At 45.9% G+C, this 25,825-nt stretch overlaps 4 non-coding genes across 4 annotated transcripts; all 4 read right to left on the bottom strand.

Moving 5' to 3' along the window:
- Positions 1-11,358: 11,358 nt before the first annotated feature.
- On the bottom strand, positions 11,359-11,479 carry LOC119290106. Its single transcript, XR_005141710.1, has one exon. It is a non-coding gene; the product is annotated as a small nucleolar RNA SNORD14 (small nucleolar RNA).
- A 193-nt stretch (positions 11,480-11,672) lies between these two features.
- Positions 11,673-11,850, bottom strand: LOC119290365. Its single transcript, XR_005141879.1, has one exon. It is a non-coding gene; the product is annotated as a small nucleolar RNA Z112 (small nucleolar RNA).
- A 42-nt stretch (positions 11,851-11,892) lies between these two features.
- LOC119290369 lies at positions 11,893-11,986 on the bottom strand. The gene has a single exon (XR_005141883.1). It is a non-coding gene; the product is annotated as a small nucleolar RNA Z152/R70/R12 (small nucleolar RNA).
- Positions 11,987-12,050: 64 nt separating this feature from the next.
- LOC119290368 lies at positions 12,051-12,150 on the bottom strand. Its single transcript, XR_005141882.1, has one exon. It is a non-coding gene; the product is annotated as a small nucleolar RNA R11/Z151 (small nucleolar RNA).
- Between the last annotated feature and the right edge of the window lie 13,675 nt (positions 12,151-25,825).

Here is a 25,825-nt window from a genome sequence, read left to right as displayed (position 1 = left end):
ATTGGTGTCGTGAAGCTGCCAACTCCTTCACAATGTCATTTCCTGCCATGTCTTGACCTGAACAATACCATATTGTGTTAATGCAAATTTAAAGTGTGTCACTTTATTCGTCAGTAAGAAATGTGATGAATTGTCAGCACTGATACTTTTATGTGCAAAACCTGTCATCTGTCTGCTTGTTTATCTTTCAGAGTGAGGAAGATATAAGTGTTGAACAAGCGCAGTCTCATCATCTTGCTCAGCTGCTTGCGCTGCAGCTCCCCAGCAGGGCTAACCTTTCCTGAACTCTATTGAAGTGCTGTCGGTTTTGTATATTATTTTGTCGGCGTGTTTATTTGCACTGGTGGCAATCTTTGATGCCCAGTGTATGTAATCTGTTGTCTGCTTGTGCTTTATTATCATAGTGGCGAACTTTGATGCCTAGTGGATGTAATATGCCGTAATTTCTTTATTGTATAGTCTAGGTTTTTTCTTATTCATGATGCTGCAGTTATTTTACTATATATATATATATATATATCATGTCTTCGCAGTAAACCGGCCAAATCGTAAAATTAAGGTACATAATCGGGTCGTCATGCAATCATGATGTAGGTTGGGCCTGAAACGTGTCGAACAGCTCACGGGCCGGCAGCAGCCCGAAATGAACCCCGACCCATGATTGTGCGAATCAAATCACGGGCTTTTAACTGGCCAAAAAATTGTCTCGGTCCTTGTTTGTCCCAATCAGATATCGGCTGCGAGCAAGCCGGATGCAAACCGGGCCGTAGTTAGGCCCAACTATATGACAGGTTTTTAACAAGCTGAAATTAATATAGGACCGAAATGTTAAACGAGCCCTTAACAGGGCAAAACTAATATCAGGCCGAATTACTAAGTGGGCCTTTAGCAAGTGGGCCCAAAAGCATAGTGTCTAGTTGATGGGCCGAATCTGATATGATCCATAATTGAGCCCAAAGCCTCTTAAAGGGTCGGACCTGATCTGGGCTATAATTTGGCCGAGAACGTGGTAGGCCTTTAACGGGCCGGATCTCATATGGGCCACTATTAGGCCCGGAGCATGGCAGGCCAATAATGGACCGAATCAAATATGGGTCGACATTTGGCCCAAAACATGGCAGGCAGTTAATGGGCCGGCCTACTAGGGTCCTCAAAATCTTGTGGGCCTACAGCTGGGCCGGCCCATTAATGTCGGCGAAATCTCGTGCGCCTTTAGCTGGGCCAGCCCATTATGATCCGCAAGAATCTTGTGGGCCTTTACCTGGGCCGGCCCATTACGGCACACAAAAATCTTGTGGGCCTTTACCTGGGCCGGCCCATTATGGCCCGCAAAATCTTGTGGGCCTTTAGTTGGGCCAGCCCATTATGGTCCGCAAAATCTCGTGGGCCTTTAGCTGGGCCAGCCCATTATGGTCCGCAAAATCATGTGGGCCTTTAGTTGGGCCAGCCCATTTAAACTTGTTGGGTCGTGCCATGTGTCGACGTATCATAGGCGCCTTCTGTCCAGTGAGTGGATGACATCTGTCCCGACGATGAGCCAACACACGTTTCCTCTAGCCAATGATGATTTTACACGTGGAAAAACCCCATTGGTCGGGGCTGTTAACGGGTTATCGGATCCAAAACCCGACCCGATAGCTTAACGGCGTTCTGTTACGGTGGATGCCACATGTCGGTCACCCTTAATGAAAGCACTTGTGTGACGCACGATTTATCATCATGGAATTGGACACTTCCGTGATGATAATTTTGGTAATGCCATGGAACACTTCTATGACAGCATAGGTATGACTATCTTGATTCTGTCATAAATTTGTCATGGATGTACATGCATGACAAAAAAGCGACCTACTGTGACAAACACGTATCATCACGGAAGTGTATTTTTTTGTAGTGTTTTGCTTCCTTGATGGATATTCTGGTTTTTCACAAAAACCTGTTTCTCAACCTGATCAAGAAAAGACCACTTTTACTTGTCCCTTTGGAACTTATGCTTATAGACGTATGCCTTTCGGTTTATGTAATGCACCTGCTACCTTTCAAAGATGTATGACTGCTATATTCTCTGACTTTTGTGAAAAGATTATTGAGGTTTTCATGGATGACTTCTCTGTTTATGGGAAGTCTTTTGATGATTGTTTAAGCAATCTTGATCGAGTTTTGCAGAGATGTGAACAAACAAATCTTGTCTTGAATTGGGAGAAGTGCCACTTTATGGTTAATGAAGGCATTGTCTTGGGTCATAAAATTTCTGAAAGAGGTATTGAAGTGGACAAAGCTAAGGTTGATGCAATTGAGAAAATGCCATGTCCTAAAGATATAAAAGGTATTCGTAGTTTCTAAGGTCATGCTGGTTTCTATAGGAGATTTATTAAAGACTTCTCTAAAATTTCTAGGCCTCTTATGAGTCTTTTGCAAAAGCATATCCCTTTTGTTTTTTATGATGATTGTTTAGAAGCCTTTCAAACACTCAAGAAAGCCTTAATTTCTGCACCAATTGTTCAACCACCTGATTGGAACTTGCCATTTGAAATTATGTGTGATGCTAGTGATTATGTTGTTGGTGCTGTTCTAGGACAAAGAGTTGATAAGAAACTGAATGTTATTCATTATGCTAGTAAAACTCTAGATAGTGCTCAAAGAAATTATGCTACTACTGAAAAGGAATTCTTAGCAGTGGTGTTTGCTTGTGACAAATTTAGACCTTATATTGTTGATTCCAAAGTAACTGTTCACACAGACCATGCTATTATTAAATATCTTTTGGAAAAGAAAGATGCTAAACCTAGACTTATTCAAATGGTTCTCTTGTTACAAGAATTTGATTCACATATCATTGATAGAAAAGGAGCTGAGAACCCAGTAGCTGATAATTTATCTAGGCTTGAAAATTTGTCTGATGACCCACTACCTATTGATGATAGTTTTCCTGATGAGCAGTTAGCTGCAATAAATGTTGCTCATGATACTCCTTGGTATGCTGACTATGTTAATTACATTGTTGCTAAATATTTACCACCTAGCTTTACATAACAACAAAAGAAAAAATTCTTCTATGATTTAAGACATTACTTTTGGGATGACCCACATCTTTATAAAGGAGTAGATGGTATTGTTGGACGTTGTATACCTGAGCATGAACAGGGACAAATCCTACGGAAATGTCACTCTGAAGCTTATGGAGGGCATCATGTTGGAGATAGAATTGCTCACAAGGTATTGCAATCTGGATTTTATTGGCCTGATCTCTTCAAGGATGCCCGTAAGTTCGTCTTATCTTTTGATGAATGTCAAAGAATAGGTAATATCAGTAAGCGTCAAGAAATGCCTATGACCTATTCACTTGCTGTTGAACTATTTGATGTTTGGGGATTTGATTACATGGGACCTTTTCCTTCCTCTAGGTATACACATATTTTGGTTGATGTTGATTATATTACTAAATGGGTAGAAGTTATTCCAACCAGTAGTGCTGATCACAACACCTCTATTAAAATGCTTAAGGAAGTTATTTTCCCAAGGTTTGGAGTCCCTAGATATTTAATGATTGATGGTGGTTCACATTTTATTCATGGTGCTTTCCGTAAAATGCTTGCCAAGTATGATATTAACCATAGAATTGCATCACCTTATCATCCTCAGTCTAGTGGTCAAGTTGAACTTAGTAATAGAGAAATAAAATTAATTTTGCAAAAGACTGTCAATAGGTCCATGTAACACCCACAATGCGGCAATATCTCCCACGTGTCGGGGCACGACTTAGAGGCATAGCCGCATGGTAGGTTTGTCGCAAGAGGGGTAATGTTCACACAATCCCATGTACTGAATAGAAAGGGATAAAGAGTTGGCTTGCAATCGCCACTTCACACAATACATAAGTAAATCATACATCATCCAAAATACAATCAAGGTCCGACTACGGAACCAAAATAAAAGAAGACAACCCCAAATGCTAGATCCCTGATCGTCCCAACTGGGCTCCACTATTGATCAACAAGAAACAGAACAACACAACAAACACGATCTTCATCGAGCTCCCACTTGAGCTCAGCTGCGTCATCTGCACTAGTATCATCGGCACCTGCAACTGTTTGGAAGTATCTGTGAGTCACGAGGACTCAGCAATCTCACAACCGCGAGATCAAGACTATCTAAGCTTATGGGTGGGAAAGCATAGTGAGGTGGAGCTGCAGCAAGCACTAAGCATATATGGTGGCTAACATACGCAAATAAGAGCGAGAAGAGAAGCAACGCAGCGGTCGTGAACTAGAAGGGGTCAAGAAGTGATCCTGAAACTACTTACTTTCAAGCATAACACAAGAACCGTGTTCACTTCCCGGACTCCGCAGGAAAGAGACCATCACGACTATACATGCGGTTGATTTATTTTAATTAAGCTAAGTGTCAAGTTCTCTACAACCAGACATTAACAAATTCCCATCTGTCCATAACCGTGGGCACGGCTTACGAAAGTTCAAACCCTGCAGGGGTGTCCCAACTTAGCCCATCACAAGCTCTCACGGTCAACGAAGGATATTCCTTCTCCCGAGAAGACCCGATCAGTCTCGGAATCCCGGTTACAAGACATTTTGACAATGGTAAAACAAGACCAGCAAGACCGCCCGATGTGCCGACAATCCCGATAGGAGCTGCACATATCTCGTTCTCAGGGCAACACCGGATGAGACATCCTACGAGTAAAACCAAACCTCAAGTTTCCCCGAGGTGGCCCCGCAGTCTACTCGGTTCGGACCAACACTTAGACAAGCACTGGCCCGGGGGGGTTTAAAATAAGAGAAAACTTTGTTTTTGCCACTCTAGTTTTTGCCAACTTTGCTTATGCCACTCTAGAATTTGACATCTCACTTTTGCCACTCTTAGCTTTTGACAATACATCACAAATGCCATTCCATGGCAAAAACGATAATTTTCATTTCACTTTTGCCACTCTTAGCTTTTGACATGTATCACAATTGCCACTCTAAAAATTTTGCTTTTGCCACGGAATGGCAAAAGTGATATATTATCAAAATCTAAGAGTGGCAAAAGTGAAATGTCAAATTCTAGAGTGGCTTAAGCAAAGTTGGCAAAAACTAGAGTGGCAAAAACAAAGTTTTCCCTTAAAATAAAGATGACCCTCGGGTTGGCCAACCCGAGGGAAGGGTAGGTGGTGGTGAGGCAAATGGTAAAACCAAGGTTGGTCCTTGCTGGAGGAGTTTTATTCAAAGCGAATTGTCAAGGGGTCCCCATAACACCCAACCGTGTAAGGAACGCAAAATCAAGGAACATAACACCGGTATGAAGGAAACTGGGGCGGCAAGAGTGGAACAAAACACCAGGCATAAGGCCGAGCCTTCCACCCTTTACCAAGTATATAGATGCATTAATTAAAATAAGAGATATTGTGATATCCCAACATATCCATGTTCCAAACATGGAACAAACTTCAGCTTCACCTGCAACTAGCAACGCTATAAGAGGGGCTGAGCGAAAGCGGTAACATAGCCAAACAACGATTTGCTAGGAAAGGTGGGTTAGAGGCTTGACATGGCAATATGGGAGGCATGATATAGCAAGTGGTAGGTAGCGCGACATAGCCATAGAGCGAACAACTAGCAAGCAGAGATAGGAGTGATTTCGAGGGTATGGTCATCTTGCCTGAGATACCGCAAGGAAGAAGAATGAGTCCATGAAGAAGACAAACAGACGTAGTCGAACGGATCCTCACAACTCCGGAACGAAACCAAAGCTAACGCAAGAAGCAACCCGGAAAGAAGCAAAAAACATAGTAAACAACCATCACATAAGCATGACATGATGCACAACCAAGTATGATGCATGTCTGGTTTAAATATGCATGGCATGGCAAAGTGCAACAGACAATACTATAAATTAAGTGGAGCTCAATATGCAACGAGTTGCATATTGATGAAACACCACAACAATTATTTAGTTCTCTCCCGTTTAGGTACTCAACAATATTAAATGTTGGCTAGCATGGCAAGAGGTCAAGCAGATGAAAACTACCTATCTAGGCAAGTTTAAATGAAGCCGAAAATAACAAACAACAATTCCGAAAAATCCTCATGTGCATATTTATGGATTTGGTATTGTTCTGTCCTAAACCATATTTTAGAGTTGTTAACCATGCAAAGTAAATTCACCATGTTAAACTAGGCATCTATCTACCCCATTTACATATAAAGTTTATTTAAATCCGAGCTACGATTAATTAGTTATGAATTAAATCATTTTAGCATGGCATAGGAGCAAATTAATGCAAACAGCAGTTTAAACATTTTAGACATAGATGAAAGTTGGATATTATGAAACTAGACATAATTCAAAGCATTTTTCATATATAAATCATTTTAAACCGATGCACCATTTGTGAGTTATGTTATGCATGAACTAGGAGGACTTTTCTGTAAAACTGCAGTCTCAGGGATAAAAGGAAAATCGTTCTAGAGGAAAAAACATGAAACGGGCCAAAACTGGTCAGCCCAACAGTGCAGGGGAGCTCGGGTGCTGCTCACCATGGGCCAAGGCCCGGTCGGTGGAAGAGGCAGGCCGGCGGGGCGCTAGCTGGGCCTGATCTGGAGGCCAGCAGGCGACCCACGCGCGAGACGGGCGCACTCAACGCGCGGTCGAGCGCTGTGGCGCGCTGCTCGACCTGAAGCAGGGGATGCAGGGGAAGCAGGGTGGCGATGGTGCTGGCGGTCTCCGGTGGGGCGGCGCCGTGATCTGGAGACGGGGATGCAAGACCTTGGCACGGCTGCGATGCAAGAAGCAGCAGAAGCAGCAAGCAAAGCGGCTCCATGGACTTGGCGGGGCGACGGGTCAACGCGGGGTCGAGCGGCGCTCGATGCAGAGGCGATGCAGCGGATGTGGCAGGCGCGAGGTTCAGCAAAAGGGCAGCAGCCATGGCGAGGAGGCCGGGGACGAGGAGCTCGAGCTGGGCGTCCATGGCGAACTGAAGGAGATGGCGACCATGGCTCCTGCAGATGACAGACGCGGAGGGCGCGAGGTTCAACGAGACAGAGACGACCGGATCCTGCAAGGAGGCGTCAAAGAGGACCGAATTTGGGGACGCGCTTGCTCCGGCGAGGGTGATGCTCCTCCTGTGGATGCATTAGAGAGAGAGGGAGACGGATGAGACAGAGAGAGCTTCAGCGAAGAGAACGAGGAAGGGAGCAGGGGATGGCCTGATGGTCGAGGTTGCTAGTGGCGGTGTGCTCCGACGAGGTGAGGAGAAGCTCGGGAAGGCTCTTCTCCTCCTGGACGAGAGGAGGCAGGGGCTCTAGTAGCGCGAGGCCCTCGCTCGAGAAGAGCTGCGGGCGCGACGCGCGAGCAGCAGGCTGCTGGCGAGGTGGATCGAGAGGGGTGCTGGTTGGTCCGATGAAGAAAACGAGGGAGGTGGGTGGCGCTGCGGATGGATCGGGGAAGATCCCGAGAAAGTGAGGTGAGGACTGACGGCGGCGGGTGAGGGGATTTGGTGGATGGGACAATGTCCCTAGATTTTAAGTGGGTTTTTCGTTAGGGGTATTCGGTCCGTCCGATCGTAATCGGACTGTCGAGAAAAAGAGGCTAGGGAGTCCAAATAAGAAAACAGTGATGTTTTGTAGATGTTAGGGGATGATCCAGACTCATCGGTGACGACTGTCCGGGTCGAGTTCAGGGAAGTTTTCGGACGCGCGAGGGGGTCGATGCACTGTGCGAGGGGGTCGATGCACTGTGCGAGGGGGTCGATGCACTGTGCGGAGAGGGTTAGACGGATAAGGTCAAGTGTGCGGTTGGACTGAGAAGAGAGAGGAGGAAAGCAACTTGGCAACCGTTTCCGGAGACCGAAAACATCCAACGATAGACCGGCTATATTGCCGCTATAGTTAACCGTTGGGGCGTCAAACGGACTCCGAATGCGATGAAACTTGACAGACGACCTACTGACAACATAACAACACTGCATGTCAACTTTCAATCCATAAAAAAATAATTTCCGGCCATTTATAAAATTAAAGCCCAAACCAAATCAACAAGGGCGCTACTCTGCGCCGGTCGACCGGCCGAGTCGCTCGGCCGGTCCACCCCCGTTCCTTGGATGCGTGCATCCGTAAACGTTGGATCTAGCAGTCATGCAAAACAGAACCCGCTGAGCACATGCAAAAACAGAACCTGCGTCCGCCGCCCGCATGGAACGGGCGTTCATTGCCATGCGTCATAGCTTTGCTCATTGACTCGCGACGCTCAGCTTCCATGATTGCCCTGTCCACAGTCACAGTTCGTCGTGGCCGCCTTGAATCGCCGTGGAAACTTGCTGTCATCGCCTCACGAGCACTACTTCGTTGCTTTGCTCGAAGGACTCGCAATGCCCCAGCTACCGTGAATGCCCCGCCCATCATCGCAACTCGTCGTCGCCGCCATGCATCACTGCCACAACTCGCCGTCGTTGCCTCACGCAAAAAGCTCGTTTAAGCATGGCCTTTGCTGGTCCCAGCAAACCGTCTTGCCGATCACAGCTTGCCGTCTCGCCAGTTTCAGCAAATCATCTCCCCGATCCCAGCAAAAAAGTCATCGGCCCCAGCAAAAATGATTGTCCGGCAAAAAAAAATGGCTTACCATCATCCAAATGCAGCAAAAAAATCTCACCAGTCGCCGGTCACAAAAAATAATCTCTCCGGTCCCAGCAAAAATGATCTTCGGTTCCAACAACATAGGAAAGGTTCTCACTAGTCCAAGCAAAACAACTCGTCATTTGTAGCAAAATAAGTTTACCGTCGTAGGTTGTAGCAAAAATTCACACTCGCCCTAGCAAACGATTTGCCGGTTGTAGCAAAAAAAAGTTTATTGTCGCCGGTAGCATAAAAAACATGGGTTCTAGCAAAACAACTCGCTGGTTGTAGCAAAAATGCACCACCATCACAGGTCGCAGCAAAAACTCATGCCGGTCCCGGCAGAACGAGTCGCCGGTTGTAGCAAAAATGGCCCGCCATCACATGTTGTAGCAAAAATTTACACCGGTCCCAGCAAAATGACTCGCCGATTGTAGCTCAATGTCGTGCCGGATGTAACACGTCAACGCCTGTAGTAGCAAAAAACGACACCCGTGGTAGCAAAAAAGAAAATCGACGTCGTCCGTGTCCTTGTGAACCGTTGTAGCAAATGTCAACACCAGTAGTCGCAAAACACGACACCAGTTGCAGCAAAAATGCCTGTCGACGCCGTTGGTGTCCTTGTGAACCGTTGTAGCAAATGTCAACACTAGTAGTTGCAAAGCACGACACCAGTTGCAGCAAAAATGGCCGTCAACGCCGTCAGTGTCCTTGTGAATCGTTGTAGCCAATGTCAACACCGGTAGTGGCAAAACAAGACATCAATTGCAGCAAAAATCCCATCGCCACCGTCGGTGTCCTCGTGAACGGTTGCGGCAATAGTCAACATGCTAGTAGCAAAAAACAACACCGGTTGCAGCAAAAGGCCGCCGCCACCGTCACGGGTCTCAATTCGTCATCAATGGTTCTCGCAATCGTAGATGCCAATCGTAGCAAAGACTGCCGACAGTTGCAGCAAAAAACTCAGCCGGTTCAGTAAAAAGTTCTGTTCATCAGATGCATCATTTATTTTGCCTGCGTGGCTCAACTATGCAACAACGCAGCCAAGGTTCTTCCAGCAAAAATCAATCAGCCGGTTTCAACAAATTCTCGTCGTCGATCAAGGAGGTGGTCGGACGGCCACTGCTTACGATGCAGTGTGAGGTAGCAGATGAACAAGAGAGAGGAGAGATGGAGGAAGGAAAGGCTACAATGAATCAGTGGTTATCTAAAAGGAAAGAAAGTTCGTAAAAAAGGAAAGAAATCAAGCGATGCGGTGCCTGCGTGAGTGGGTCCTATACAAAGCCTAACGAGCATGTGCATGCCAGAGGTTAGTTGCGCCGCACGATTTGGATGGATCTCGCGGCTTGCGCGAGTCCGGCGTAGCGTTTGGCCGGAGCACCGGCTGCAAACATTTACCTCCATGGCATCAATATACAACCATTATCTATGGAGAACATGAACAATGTGAAAAACACCACCCAGTTTATTCATTAGATAAAATTAAAAAAGAAGTACGTATTTCAACCCCGAATTTTTGCCCAGTCTAATTTACAACTTCAAACTTTAATACCGTCTAAATTACAACCCCAAGTCTCAAAACCGATCAGGAAATCCCCCCCTCCCTGTTGACCGGCTTTGACCTGGAGTGATCAGTTTGTCCAATCGGCATGCCACATTAGATTTTTTTCAAAATTTCAAGAAAAAGTAAATAAAAATCTGTAAGATCAGGAAAAAATATTTAAAAATCAAAATTCCAAAAAAATTGTTTGCGAAAAAAGCTAGGGAAAATTAAAAAATATAATTTTTCTGGAAATTATTTTTTCAGGAATTTTCTGGAAATTATTTTTTCTGGAAATTTAGTTTTTGGGTCTTTTCTGGAAATTATTGTTCTTTTGGAAATTCATTTTTTTTATTTTCCCTGCTTTCGGAAATTTGGTTTCTTATTTATTTTCCTGAATTTTCTTCAATTTTACAGATTTTTTTCCTGGAAATTTTACATTTTTCTGACGTGGCATGCTGACTGGACCTGTTGACTAGTCAAAACTGGTCAACCAGGTCAAAACCGGCCAACAGAGAGGGGAGGGTTGAATCCTAGCCGGTTTTAAGAGTTAGGGATTGTAATTTAGACAGTCTTGAAGTTTGGGGTTGTAAATCAGACTAGGGCAAAAGTTTAGGGTTGAAATGTGCACTTCTCTCTAAAATAAATACGTCACTGAGAAAGGTTCTAATTTCATTCAACAATTCCAAATAATCTTTAACCTAGCTGATTCATCTACCTTATTGGTTACTCTGTTACATTGTTGAAACCTAAAAATAGAAAAATCACAAGCAAGATGATAACAATCCTCCAAAATCAGCGCCGCTTCGCCAGCTCGCCCGGACGATCAATTTCACAGGCTTCTCCAGACCTCTCTTGCTTTGTGGCAGCGAAATGAGATCTTAAAACTCTAATAGTGTGGATGGTTTTGAGAAAAAGACTGGCTAGCAAAGTCTTGGATTTTTCAAGAAGCTTTCAGCACTCGATGCTCCTAAGAGGACGAAAAATGTCCTACAACATGTTTAAGAGAAAGAGAGATGCACAGACGGGTGGGAAAATCATGGTTCTACTATTCAAAATATACTAACACAGCTCTGTGCACATATCTCATTCTGTCAATGATGGCCTAAGACATTGTATTTAGTTCTTATCTGCAGCAATTGGTGAATTGTCCTATAATGAGCAGAAAGATAGAGGCACCCAAAAAAAGTTAAAAACTGGGGAAATCAATGGCTCAGACATCCAAGGAAGGAATTAGCAGCATTAGCTCTCAAGCCTGGCAGGGCGAAAGCTCTTAGGCGGCATCTGCGAATGTTTTGAGAAACAAGCCTTTGTTCAATCATCATCGCCATTATTTTCCTCAATTTAGAATCAACAACACCGAATACTATGTCAAGCAAGAAAGGTGATCACACACAAAACGCCATGTGTACATCTGAATCACAGCCACAGGTTCTTATCAAATGTAAAAATCTCTATCAGCACAATGTAGGCATAAGGGCCAAGAAAACAGATAAAATTATTTCAAGAGAAAAGAAAGGATTGCCCTCAGAGACACATTTCGAATCACACACACAGCTGAAACAAGCAGTTGCAAATGGGATATACACCCCACAACAAACCAGAGAGGTATAGATACAGGGATGTACACTTACAGCAGCAGCAAAGCAGCGGCTGTTAGTGTCATGCGGCACTTCCTGGTCTAGAGTTCTTCACCGAGACAGATAATAACAACAAAAAGGAAAGAAGAACACAAGATTAAGCAATGCTCAGTGGAAAGAGAAGTCGTTTTTGGTTTGAAGGCTCACGGTGACTGATGCCACCACTGCCAAAAACCTATATGAATCATCATCGCATCACTAGAACTAACATGATAATAAATGGAAACAAGAAAGAAATTGGCAGAAGAGAATGAAAGGAACAGGCTTCAGTGTGTGTAACAACATGAATCGATCAATGGCAGACAAGTCCGCCTCACCGAAATCCGCTAAGATCCTTTCGGACCTGAATCATCAACAGCCAACCAATCCAATTCACTTCACACTAACGAGATAACCAGTTTTAAACCATTTATTTGTGAATGTGTCCAAAACACCTCAACGAGACAACAAGAATGCCGCCCTCGGACAAGGGACGATGCTTCGGTGCCTTAAGGCACCTACCTTTGTGTCTAAGACAGGTCGGCCCAACAGATGGCTGGCCCACATGCCGGTGATCCAAAGGCAGGTGCCTTTAAGGCACCGAAGCTGCGTCCGGAGGATATTTGGATTATATCCATCTCACAAACAAAGAAATTGCCTCAAAATAGTAAAAAGCTTTGGCACAGAGTGAGTTTGCTTTTGTTTCACACAGAAATCTCGAAAATATGTGTTTTGCATAGTCGTTGGATTGCATGTGTCAGCTTGAATCGTCTACATCTGATCAAAATAATAAAAAGCTTTGGGACAGAGTGAGACTGCTTTTCTTTCACACAAAAAAATCTCAAAGATATTAACATGTGTTTTGTATAGTCGTTGGATTGCGTATGTGTTAGATACGAATCGTATACATCTGATCACTGCATTAAGGACAACAAGCGTAGCCAAATTTACAGTTCAACAGTTGTTTCAACCAAACAGAACAGCCAGTTTTAGTTATTGTAAAAATAGCTGCAGTGGTTAGCGGATCCTAGATATCTTTAATTTGTTATTTTACTTCCTGATGCAAGAAAAAATAGGCAGGCCTTCTACTACCAGAACTGGAAAAAACTTGCAAATCCACACTTACGTAGAAACCAGATCCATTTAGACTCTCAGTGAATGGCACTGTTTTTCCACATGTAAAGAACCATCGAAAGCAGTCTTGCCAGATCCCCTGCTATGCTCCCCCGTCTCGCCAAATCCTTCCGTCTCATCCTCAGGTCAAAGAAGAAACAAATCAATTCTTCAACGAGAGGAAGAGACTTCGCGAGGAATCACCGAGAGAGGAGAGCACAACAACGCAGATGGTCTGAGCGAAGCACGCTTCCTCCGGCCTAGGATTCGGTGTGGTTAAAGCAAAGTAGTCATCATCGAGCCACAGATCGGTTAGCAAAAGATCGAACTCAAAACCATGGATTCGAGAATTAGATCGGAAACTAGAAAGAACGCAAAACGCAAGATGTTTGACCTACGAGAAAATGCGTGAATCTAATGGAAGAAGCCACATGTCCATAGGTCCTCGCTATGATATAGCACCTCTTCAAAAAGCTCCAGATCCGCTCGGTGGCGATCCGATCTTGAACACGAGAAGAGTGCGGCGGAAGGGCGCAAATCTAAAGAAGAGACAAACTAGAAAAGATGTGAAATTTGCAAATAACAGAAACGAAGATGGCACAAACTTGCTCCTGTGTTCGACCGATTAGACGATGGCTCTAGGGGAAGGGAAGGTTGAATCCGGCGGCGCAGACGCGGGGGTTACAGGAGGGCGTGGCGCTGGGTATTTATACACCTCTTCTAGGGCATATGCTAAAACGGCCGGATTTCAGATAAACCCATCTATAACTCTTGGGCCAGGCCATAGTTTTCGGATGCGGCCCAGTCCCCCAACCATGTGTGTTTCTTAGTCCAGCTCGAAAGAAAAAATATGTCTGTTATAAAAAAAAGTCTAAAAAAAGCTCAAAAGAAAAGTGTGTTTCTTAGTTGTACTCTATTCAGGTTTTTTTACTCTGCGTATAAACTTTGTCTTAAGTCAAACTTTATACGGGCTCACTGTGATTTACCGGTCATTTTAGTATTAATGTGATTACATGCAAAAACTGCATTTCAATCGGTGCTTATTGCCTTACCAAAGAATTGATGGTTCTATTTCAAAATTAAATAAGGCGTGGCCCAATTAAAGGTGGTTCTTAGGGAAAACCAACAGCAAAAAATGAACAAACCCGAAAATGAAGGAGAGGGATGGGCAAGGTGGATGAAAAAGGGGATGATCGGCATTAGCCTTACGTATTTTTAAGTAGGAGAGATACAAGAGACGTGCATTTTCTACACACACACACACAATACGGAAGACGTGCATGTGCATGTGGGTGTCTTTGTTAGAGTCTTTCTAGTGTTAGCATGATACATTTGCTAATAAAATCATTTTGATTTTTTCTTTTGTCGTGGTGGTGCCACGGAGCATAAATTATTGTGTTCTAGTAGAACCAATTATGTGAATATAACGTGTCTATTTTTGTGTTCTGTTTCTTTTATTAGTTTTGTTTTTTAGTTTGATGCGGAATTCCATAATATGGTGAAGATCTTATTGTTCGATATCCACCACTTCTAGGGGGTATCCCCAGCTCAAGTCCGTTCATCACGCACAATTTCCCTTCTTTTTTAATGGGTCACTTGCCGAAGCATTAGAAAACCTTTATTGGCAATCAAGATCGTGGGATTGAACGAGTGACAATGTACGTGTTCTAGTCCAATTGCAATCTATTTACGAATTGACATCACGACGAAGATGTTCCAGTAATTTTCATTTTAGTTCTTTGTTGTACGAGTTGCCTTGTAATTTCTTGAATCTTGGATACAAAACATTGTACATATAATTATCATCGAGTATGAATAAAGTTGCACCGGTTTAAAAAAGTTGCCGCCTTTGGCGGTGAATAAGAGCCTCACCACCTAAAGAGATTTATTTAGCGCGGATCATTACGAAATGAAGTTTTAAAAAACTCAAAAATCATACTTAATTTGTATTGATGTTATAAATTAGTTAAAAAGAGGGGAAAATATGTGGTGATAGAAAAAAAATCAGAAATGACATAAGGAGAGTGTTGGGGACATTTTCCAATTAACATGCTAGCTGCCTTTCGATTCTATGGCGCGGATCATGACGAAAGTTTTGTACCACGTCAGCTTTTCATAAGCATTCTCTATAAATAGCATCCTACCGAACACCCTATCCCTTGTTCTCTCGAAGAAAATATGTGGGATGTGCGCTAGTGCGTAGGGTGGGGGTCTCAAACACGCGACCTCCTGCAGGAGCGGCGACACTGAAAGATCGTGGATGTGGCCAAGAGGAGGATAAATAGGTATTTTAAAATAATTATGACTTAGGCTTGAACAAATATGAAATAAAATTAGTGTTTAATTTGTCAAACACAAAACCTAAAACAACTAGGCTCATCTATGTGCACCAACAACTTATGCTAAGAAAGACAAACAACTAAGTGATAGCAAGATATATAACATGGAACACTATGGCTATCACAAATTAAAGTGCATAAGTAAAGGGCTCAGGTAAGAGATATCCGAGGCACGCAGAGGCGACGATGTATCCTAAAGTTCACACCCTTGTGAATGATAATCTCTATTTGGAGCGGTGTGGAGGCATAATGCTCCCAAGAAGCCACTAGGGCCACCGTAATCTCCTCACGCCCTCGCACAATGCAAGCTGACGTGATTCCACTAAGGGACCTTTGAGGGCGGTCATCGAACTCATACACTTTGGCAACACTTGGGGGCGGTCACCAAAACCCGTGCAAATTGCTCGAGGCAATCTCTACAACCTAATTGGAGACCCCGACGATTTCCCGGAGCTATACACCACAATGATTGAGCTCCCAAGCACCACCAACCGTCTAGGCGCCCAAGCATCTAAGAGGAACAAGCTATAGGGTACCAAGCACCCAAAAAAATAAGCTTCTCAACTTTTCACCTTCATGTATCACCGTGGAGAAATCAAACCGTCGCAACTAATGCAATGGAAAGAACACATGAACTGGTCAAGTCCCTCACTCCAAAATCCCAATAAAGCAACAAAAGCTATTGAAAGATTGTGGATGTCGCTTAGAGGGGGGTGAATAGGTGCTTTAAAATAATTTCGGTTTAGGCTTGAACAAACGTGGAATAAAACTAGCATTTAATTTGTCAAGCACAATATCTAAATCGACTAGGCTCACCTATGTGTACCAACAACTTATGCTAAGCAAGATAAACAACTAGGTGATAGCAAGATATATCATGAAACACTATAGCTATCACAAAGTAAAGTGCATAAGTAAAGGGCTCGGGTAAGAGATAATCGAGGCACGGGGAGACAATGATGTATCTCGAAGTTCACACCCTTGTGGATGTTAATCTTCGTTTTGGAGCGGTGTGGAGCCACAATGCTCCCCAAAAAAGCCACAAGGGCCACCATAATCTCCTCACGCCCTCGCACAATGCAAGATGTCGTGATTCCACTAAGGGACCCTTGAGGGTCGTGACCGAACCCGTACAAATGACAACCCTCAAGGGCGGTCACCAAACCCGTACACTTAGGCAACCCTTGCGCGACACCAACCGTCTAGGGCACCAAAGCACGAAAGAGGGACAAGCTCGGGGGTGCTCAAACACCCAAGAGTAATAAGCTTCTCATCTTCACTTCCAAGTATCACCGTGGAGAACTCAAAACGACGCACCAAATACAATGGCAAGGGCACACGGAGTGCCCAAGTCCTTCCCAATCCCCCCCCCCCACACACACACACAACAACTAATACTATGGAGGAAAATGAGAGGAAAACGAAGAAGAGAACACGAAGAAATCCAAGATCTAGATCCAAGGGATTCCCCTCACATACACGAGAAAGTGATTGGTGGAAACATAGATCTAGATCTCCTCTCTTTTTTCCCTCAAGAGCTAGCAAGAATCATTGGAGGGATTGAGAGATAGCAAGCTCGAAGAAGGTCAACAATGGGGGCAACAAACCCGAAAATGAAGGAGGCGGGATGGGCAAGGTGGATAAAAAAGGGATGATCACCATAGCCTTACGTATTTTTAAGTAGGTGAGATACAAGAGACATGCATTTTCTCCACACACAGACATAAAATATGTAAGACATGCATGTGCATGCTGAAGATCGTGGATGTCGCCTAGACGAGGGATGAATATGGCTTTAAAATAATTGCGGTTTAGCCTTGAACGAATGTAGAATAAAACTAGCGCTTAATTTGTCAAGCACAAAACCTAAAACAACTAGGATCACCTATGTGCACCAGCAACTTATGCTAAGCAAGATAAACGACTAGGTGGTAGCAAGATATATATCATGAAACCCTATGGCTATCACAAACTAAAGTGCATAAGTAAAGAGTTTGGGTAAGAGATAACTGAGACACGCAGAGACGATGATGTATCTCGAAGTTCACACCCTTGCGGATGCTAATCGCCGTTTGGAGCGGTGTGCATGCACAATGCTCCCCAAGAAGCCACTAGGGCCACCGTAATATCCTCACGCCCTCGCACAATGCAAGATGTCGTGATTCCACTAAGGGACCCTTGAGGGTGGTCACTGAACCCGTACAAATGGCAACCCTTGGGGGCGGTCACCGAACTCGTACACTTTGGCAACCATTGGGGGCGGTCACCGGAACCATACAAAATTGCTCGGGGCAATCTCCACAACCTGATTGGAGACCCCGACGCTTGCCCAGAGCTTTACACAATAATGATTGAGCTCTGAACGCACCAACCGTCTAGGGCACCAAAACACCCAAGAGGAAGAAGCTCTAGGGTGCCCAAACACCCAAGAGTAATAAGGTTCTCAAGTTTCACCTACGTCGCCTAGAGGGGGTGAATAGGCGCTTTAAAATAATTACGATTTAGGCTTGAACAAATGCGGAATAAAACTAGTGTTTAATTTGTCAAGCACAAAACCTAAAACAACCACGTATGTGCACCAACAACTTATGCTAAGAAAGATAAACAACTAAGTGATAGCAAGATATATAACATGGCACACTATGGCTATCACAAAGTAAAGTGCATAAGTAAAGGGCTCAGGTAAGAGATATCCGAGGCACGCGGAGACGATGATGTATCCTGAAGTTCACACCCTTGCGGATGCTAATCTCCGTTTAAAGCAGCGTGGAGGCACAATGCTCCCAAGAAGCCACTAGGGCCACCGTAATCTCCTCATGCCCTCGCACAATGCAAGATGGTGTGATTCCACTAAGGAACCTTTGAGGGCGGTCACCAAACGCGTGCACTTTGGCAACACTTGGGGACGGCCACCAAACCCGCACAAATTGCTCGGGGCAATCGCCGCAATCTAATTGGAGACCCCGACGCTTGCCCGAACCTTTACACCATAATGATTGAGCTCCTAAGCACCACAAACCATCTAGGCGCCCAAGCATCCAAGAGGAACAAGCTCTAGGGTACCAAGCACCCAAGAGTAATAAGCGTCTCAATTTTTCACCTCCATGTATCACCGTGGAGAACTCAAAACATCGCAACTAATGCAATGGAAATAACACATGAAATGGTCAAGTCCCTCACTCCCAAATCCCAATAAAGCAACAAATGCTATTGAAAGATTATCGATGTCGCTTAGAGGGGGTGAATAGGTGCTTTAAAATAATTACGATTTAGGCTTGAATAAACATGGAATAAAACTAGCATTTAATTTATTAGACACAAAACCTAAATTGACTAGGCTCACCTATGTGCACCAACAACTTATGCTAAGCAAGATAAACAACTAGGTGATATCAAGATATATATCATGAAACACTATGGCTATCACAAATTAAAGTGCATAAGTAAAGGGCTCGGGTAAGAGATAATCGAGGCACGCGGAGATGACGATGTATCTCGAAGTTCACACCCTTGCGGATGCTAAACCCCGTTTGGAGTGGTGTGGAGGCACAATGCTCCCCAAAAAGCCACTAGGGCCACCGTAATCTCCTCACGCCCTCGCACAATGCAAGATGTCGTGATTCCACTAAGGGACCCTTGAGGGTTGTCACCAAACCCGTACAAATGGCAACCCTCAAGGGCGGTCACCGAACCCATACACTTAGGCAATCCCTTGGGGCGGTCATCGAAATCCGTACAAATCATTCCGGGCAATCTCTACAACTTAATTGGAGACCCTGAAGCTTGTCCCGGAGCTTTCCGCCACAATGATTGAGCTGCGGGACACCAACCGTCTAGGGCACCAAAGCATAAAAGAGGAACAAGCTCAGGGGTGCTCAAACACCCAAGAGTATTAAGCTTCTCATCTTCATTTCCAAGTATCACCATGGAGAACTCAAAACGATGCACCAAATGCAATAGCAAGGGCACACGGAGTGCCCAAGTCCTTCTCTCCCAAATCCACCCACAACAACTAATGCTATGGAGGAAAATGAGAGGAAAAACGAAGAAGAGAACACAAAGAAATCCAAGTTCTAGATCCAATGTTTTTTTGTGACTATACACTGCAAGTCTGCAAGGCAACAACCTCATAGTGCTTTATTAAAACTCAACATAAAAGGTTCAAAGTACAAGGTAAAACAAAAGTACATCTATTTATCTAGGGTAAAGAAGCTAACCAATCTAGAAGTTTATCTCTATATTTACATTTGATCCCATGAGTTAACAAGGTCATATCATGAACAAAATTTCTTCTCCAGGCTCTGAAGCTTGGTGACTCATTCCTGAAGATTTTACCATTTCTTTGTGTCCAAATGTTCCAGCTGGCAGTAAAGACTACTTCAGTGAAGAAAGGCAAACCAAACTCAGATCTAGCAGAAGAAGTCATGGAGTAGGTTGACTGGTGTGGCTGAACCTGCCAAGAAATCCCAAGGCAGTTCCAAACCCTCTGGCTGAAATTGCATGAGAAGAAGAGATGGATTCTATCTTCATGACTTTGATTTTGGCATAGCACATAGGAATCATCCTGGATGGTCCAGTGCCTGTGCTGCATCATATCCCTTGTGTTAAGTCGATCCATTAGGAGGAGCCATCAAAAAACTCTTATCTTGAGAGTACAAGAGCATTTCCATATCCATTTGAAAATAGGATCAACCACTATAGCAGAGAAAGTGTAGTCATAGTATATCTTGGACTGGAATTGTCCTAACTTGGATGGCCATCTCCAAATATCCTTACTGCTCGGGTCAAGTTCTATAGGAAGGAGCAGAGACCGAAGTTGATCAAGCTCTTGAAACGCCTCCTGTCGGTGTCAAAACCGGCGGATCTCGGGTAGGGGGTCCCGAACTGTGCGTCTAGGTCGGATGGTAACAGGAGGCAGGGGACATGATGTTTTACCCAGGTTCGGGCCCTCTTGATGGAGGTAAAACCCTACGTCCTTCTTGATTAATATTGATGATATGGGTAGTACAAGAGTAGATCTACCACGAGATCAGAGAGGCTAAACCCTAGAAGCTAGCCTATGGTATGATTGTTGTTTTTTCTATGGACTAAAACTCTCCGGTTTATATAGACACTAGAGAGGGCTAGGGTTACACAGAGTCGGTTACAATGGTAGGAGATCTATATATCCGTATCGCCAAGCTTGCCTTCCACGCCAAGGAAAGTCCCTTCCGGACACGGGACGAAGTCTTCAATCTTGTATCTTCATAGTCCAGGAGTCCGACCGAAGGTATAGTCCGGCCATCCGGACACCCCCTAATCCAGGGCTCCCTCAGTAGCCCCTGAAACAGGCTTCAATGATGATGAGTCCGGTGCGCAGATTGTCTTCGGCATTGCAAGGCGGGTTCTCCTCCAAATTCCGTGTACCTATTGAATAGTGTCCGGTTTCTTGTAAATGTAGTGCTCCTTGGCTTCTACGCCCAATAATGGCCATTTTCCACGTGTCAAACGAATATGAAAAGTCAGGGTGTTTTTTATATTTACACCCCTAGCCGCGTGAATGAGCCGCCTATTTAAGGGGACGAGGATTTAGATCCAAACCACACCTTCTCCCTTCCACGAGTATTCATCAGAGCGTATCCGACAAAGGTCCATTCTATCATGGCCGGCCACCGCAGCTCCTCCTCTCGCCCTTCCAGCCCTCAGCCTGGAGATTGGAAGAGGTGCTCCATCCCGCACAGCGAGCTAGTGAAGCTCCAGACCAAGGGATTTCTCCCCCCGGCCTATATGGTCCCGATTCGAGCCGGACTTGCCACCTATAATGGCGGAGAGCAAGCGGAGAGCGCCCCCAATCCCTCCAAAGGAGAGCGGGTATGCCTTGCCCCTTACTTAATAAGAGGGCTCATATTTCCAATTCATCTGTTTCTCCGGGGGCTTCTGGAGTTCTATGGCCTCCAGCTGCACAACCTCACGCCTGCCTCCATATTGCATATCGCGGGCTTCATAGCCCTTTGCGAGCTGTTTTTGGGTTGCGAGGCTCATTTCGCACTGTGGAAAAGGCTATTCTGCCTTGTGCCCCGCTCTAAGGAGGGGTCGATATATCAAGTGGGCGGAGCCGAAGTGTGGCGCATCGCTGGGACCGGATATCTATCCGGAACCCCAAAGAAGGCGTCCGAGGACTGGCCTTCGGAATGGTTTTATATAGAGGACGTCCCGCTGCCGGATCCTGTCCAGATCGGCCTCCCTGAGTTCGACAGTGCTCCCCTAAAGAAGCACCTAAGCTGGCATCCACGGAGCCCTCAGAGGGAAAGTGACAGGGACATTATTTACCTGATGGGCCGGATAAGATTGTTAGCTCATTCCGGACTGACCATGATCGGGGTCATGGCCGCATGCATCATGCGAGGGGTGCAGCCGCTTCAGTATAGAGGCCGCCCCATGTGGGACTTCAACGGGGAGGACGACGCCACCCGCTACGGCCGTAAGGGGCCGGATTCGGCTACCGCTCTAATAAAGACCTTGTCCGCTTTGTACAAGGGAGAAGAGGAGGAATTTCTCCGCGTCAACCCACGGGGTGGATTTTCTATGTATAATCCCCCAAGTTGGGTAAGTGGACACTTTTACTTGCCCATCCGTTTTATATTCCCATTGTTAAATTTTTAGTCTAACGACTTCAACACAGGAACTACGCCAGGCTATTAAAGAAATAAACAGCCCTCCTCCACAACCCGAGGATCCGGGACGGTCCCTCGACCTGGCCTCTCAAGAGGATCCGGACTTATCTGTGGAGCTGATTGATGGAGTGTTTCATCAATTGAGCAAGGACAATGCCTTGGTGGCCATTATGGCCGATTATCCAGGGCTACTCCCAGCCTCGCAGGTAACTGAGACTGGAGTCCCAGCACTTTGAAAAGGGATCTGTCCTCGCGTGTTTTCGATTGCCGTATGACAACCGTGTTTTGCAGGGGAGGTCCTTGAGACGGGAGGCCGAGCCTGCGGCGACTAGCCAACGAGGGGCGGCAAGGCCCCGCGAGCTGAAAAGAAGTGCGGTCCGGACTGAGGCACCGGCGCAAAGGTATAGCGCGCCGCCTTATTCCCAGGTGTTATTCCTACGAGGCATATTAACGCTCGTGCTCTCTTCAGGACAAAGAAACCTCGCCGGACTATATCCGGAGAGGCTGCCAATCGCGCCTCCACCAGCTAGGCTCCAAAGCCTGGTCCGGAAGCGGAGGCGAACACGAGGCGCACACCGGACGCTCCTCCAACGGAGGATGCGGATAGGCTGTCTGCCACCAATTCCGAGGTGGAGAGTGCCATGAACCACAGGCGTCGCTGGACAGTTCTTCGTGACGCTTGTTTCTCCCAAGAGGCATTGGATGCCTTCAATTCGGGAGACGCGTACCTCCGTGCCGCTCAAAATGGTCTAGCCAGAGCCACGGAGCAGTATGTGAAAGACATACGGGTAAGAAAATTTTGGTAATTATATATATGTACCAGTAGCCCTCGAGACTTGAAACAGTTAGAATAACTGATTTAAGGATCATCTGTTATGCAGGTTCTTGCAGAAAAGAATACCCTGCTGTCCCAGGAGCTGGAAGAGTGCAAAGCCCAACTTGAGGCCGCACTAGCCGCGGCAGGGGAGCCCAAGGAGACCCCCTCTGGTAATATACGCTTCGAAAGATAAGTATTTTGCGAGGTGCGGCATGGGTGCAAATCTGACAAATGAAATTGCAGATGGCGCCGGATTAAATCCGGAAGTGCAACAACTCCGACGCCAGCTGAAGGCTGGTGAGAGCGTGCTGACAAATGTGAGGCGGGAGAAGAACGATCTCCAAGATGCCAACACCAAGCTGGGCATTGAACTGAAGGACGTTCGTGCCCAGCTGTTGGACTCCGTGAAGGAGAATCAGCGGCTTCGACGTGGCATATATAGTAAGTGCTTAAACGAACTTTGAAAAAAGAGTTCGGCAAGGAAGTCGACTAACAGAGTAATGTCTGTAGGTATGCTAACAGGTCGTCCTGTAGAGGAAATGACCGCTTCTACGGGTGACCTTCTTCCCGAGCTCTCACAACTGCACGAGCGAGTTCGGCAGGTGATGTAAGGCGTCACCCAGGCCTTGTGGCCATCCGTCTCCATGCCCGAAGGCCTTGGAGAGCTTGTAGAGAAGCTGAAGGGAGCACGGCGGCGCTTCCGATTGTGGAAGATGTCGGCCTGCCGTTAAGGCACCAGGGAGGCCTGGGCCATGGTGAAGATGCGGTACACGAAGGCTGATCCAAACCACATGGCCGAGGTCGGACCCGTAGGGCCCGATGGGAAGGAGATCCCTGTGAGCTTAGTATACGGCCAAGTAGAGTTGGTCGCAAAGTATTCCCAACAGGACTGTAAACTAGACAACATGTTAGATGGTATTGAAGAGGAATACAATCAGTCAGATTGACTATGTAATTTTAATTGACATGTGTAATGCCTTCTAGCCGGATTGTAGATCGTTTGTCATGGCCGACCTTTTCGCTTCAACCTCGGGACCTGACGGTCCGGAGTGTGTCCGAATACCCTCGCGGTTATATAAGAACCAGGGTATGCATGGAGACCAGGCGTAGGGGTCATTAGTGCTTGAACAGACAAGTGCCCAACTAGTTATGTTATATTACATGGTTACTAAGAAAACATCTTCCAGGGAGAATAGTTCCGTTAGGGGTTCCTTTCCCTGGGAGGCATGCCCTAAAGTGCATGTCCATTCTGCGAAAAGAGGCGCAGGAAAAACATCTGGGGGCGTATAGATAATAAAAAAAAGATCATCTTTAGTTCACCGATCGAATATTCCCTTAAGAACGCTAGCTTTCGGCTTCACCCAGTCTGAGGTACACATCCGGCTGACCCGGCAGTAACAATCGCAGAGGTGCTCCCTTTACCACCTAGCCGAACAATCGGGAATGTAGGGATAAGCACAGGAGCCAGGCAACCCAGCTTGGCCAAAACTTAAGTCATATCGATGCATATCATGGCGAATAAAAGGTACATGCGAAAGTGTGACACATGTGTTGGACATGAAGCCCGTATAAATAAGCTTCTGTTTAAAGAAGCCCCCAGGTTTAATGAGCGCGGATAGCGCGTCATTTTATGAGCCTTTAAAGGCTATAAGAGAAAGAGAGAGGAGAAGGAGAGAAATGTAAGACAGAAAGTATGTAAAAAATGGACAGAGGAAGGAGACGAACACAGAGTCCGGCGCTAGGCATAGAATCTTCGTAGACGGGCTGCGTTCCATGGGTTCGGCTCAAGTCGGTTATCCGATGCATCTCGCAGGCGGTACGCTCCACCAGTCAGGACTTGATCAATTATGAAGGGACCTTCCCACTTGGGCTTGAGTTTGTCCTTTTTCTTGTCCGGCAGGCGTAGAACTAATTCGCCAACGTTGTAATTTTTGGCCCGTACTTCTCTGCTTTGGTATCTTCGAGCCTGCTATTGATAGAATGCGGAACGGGCTTTTGCCATGTTTCGCTCTTCCTCCAAGGCGTCCAAACTGTCCTGCCGATCGAGCTCGGCTTCTCTTTCTTCGTACATGCGCACTCGAGGTGAGTCATGAATTATGTCGCAGGGAAAAACTGCCTCTGCGCCGTACACCATGAAGAATGGTGTGTATCCGGTGGTGCAATTCGGCGTGGTCCGCAGCCCCCAGAGTACGGAGTCGAGCTCCTCTACCCAGTGCGTATTAGATTCCTTAAGGGACCACACTAATCTGGGTTTGATGCCGCTCATGATAAGACCATTTGCACGTTCAACCTGGCCGTTGGTTTGTGGGTGATAGACGGAAGCATAATCGAGCTTGATGCCCATGTTTTTGCACCAGAGTTTTACCTCATCGGCCGTAAAGTTCATGCCGTTATCAGTGATGATGCTGTGGGGGACGCCGTAACGGTGTACAACCCCGGATATAAAGTCTATCACCGCTCCGGATTCGGCCGTCTTAACAGGCTTGGCCTCTATCCATTTGGTGAACTTATCCACCATGACCAGTAAGTATTTTTTTCTTGTTGGTTCCGCCTTTAAGGGGTCCAACCATGTCAAGCCCCCAGACCATGAAGGGCCAAGTGATGGGGATAGTTTGGAGGGCGGTGGGTGGCATATGGCTTTGGTTTGCAAAAAGCTGGCAACCGACGCATCGTTGGACTAAGTCCTGGGCGTCTGCCCGGGCCGTCGGCCAATAAAAGCCTGTACGGAAGGCCTTGCTTACATGGGATCGAGCTGCAGTGTGATGTCCACCGAGTCCGATATGAATTTCAGCCAGGAGGTTCCGCCCTTCCTCTTTGGAGATGCACCTTTGAAGGACTCTGGTAGTGCTTTTCTTATAAAGCTCTCCCTCATGGACTTTATAGGCTTTAGATCGCCGCACTATGCAGCGTGCCTCATTTTGGTCCTCAGGTTCCTGCCTGGTAAGGTAGGCGAGGAATGGTTCTGTCCACGGGGCGATGACGGCCATTATTATGTGAGCTGAAGGTGTTATTTCATTGGCAGAGCCTCCAATTGTGTCAGAGTGTTCGGTGTCGGGCAGTGCGGTTGGGTCCGGGCTGCTATTGCCAGGTTCCCCTTCCCATACTACGGACGGCTTGAACAGCCTTTCCAAGAAG

Source organism: Triticum dicoccoides, chromosome 4A (assembly GCF_002162155.2).
Source record: "Triticum dicoccoides isolate Atlit2015 ecotype Zavitan chromosome 4A, WEW_v2.0, whole genome shotgun sequence".
Taxonomy (NCBI): domain Eukaryota; kingdom Viridiplantae; phylum Streptophyta; class Magnoliopsida; order Poales; family Poaceae; genus Triticum; species Triticum dicoccoides.
Note: the sequence above shows the minus strand (reverse complement) of the source record. Positions and strands in the feature narration are given on the sequence as shown.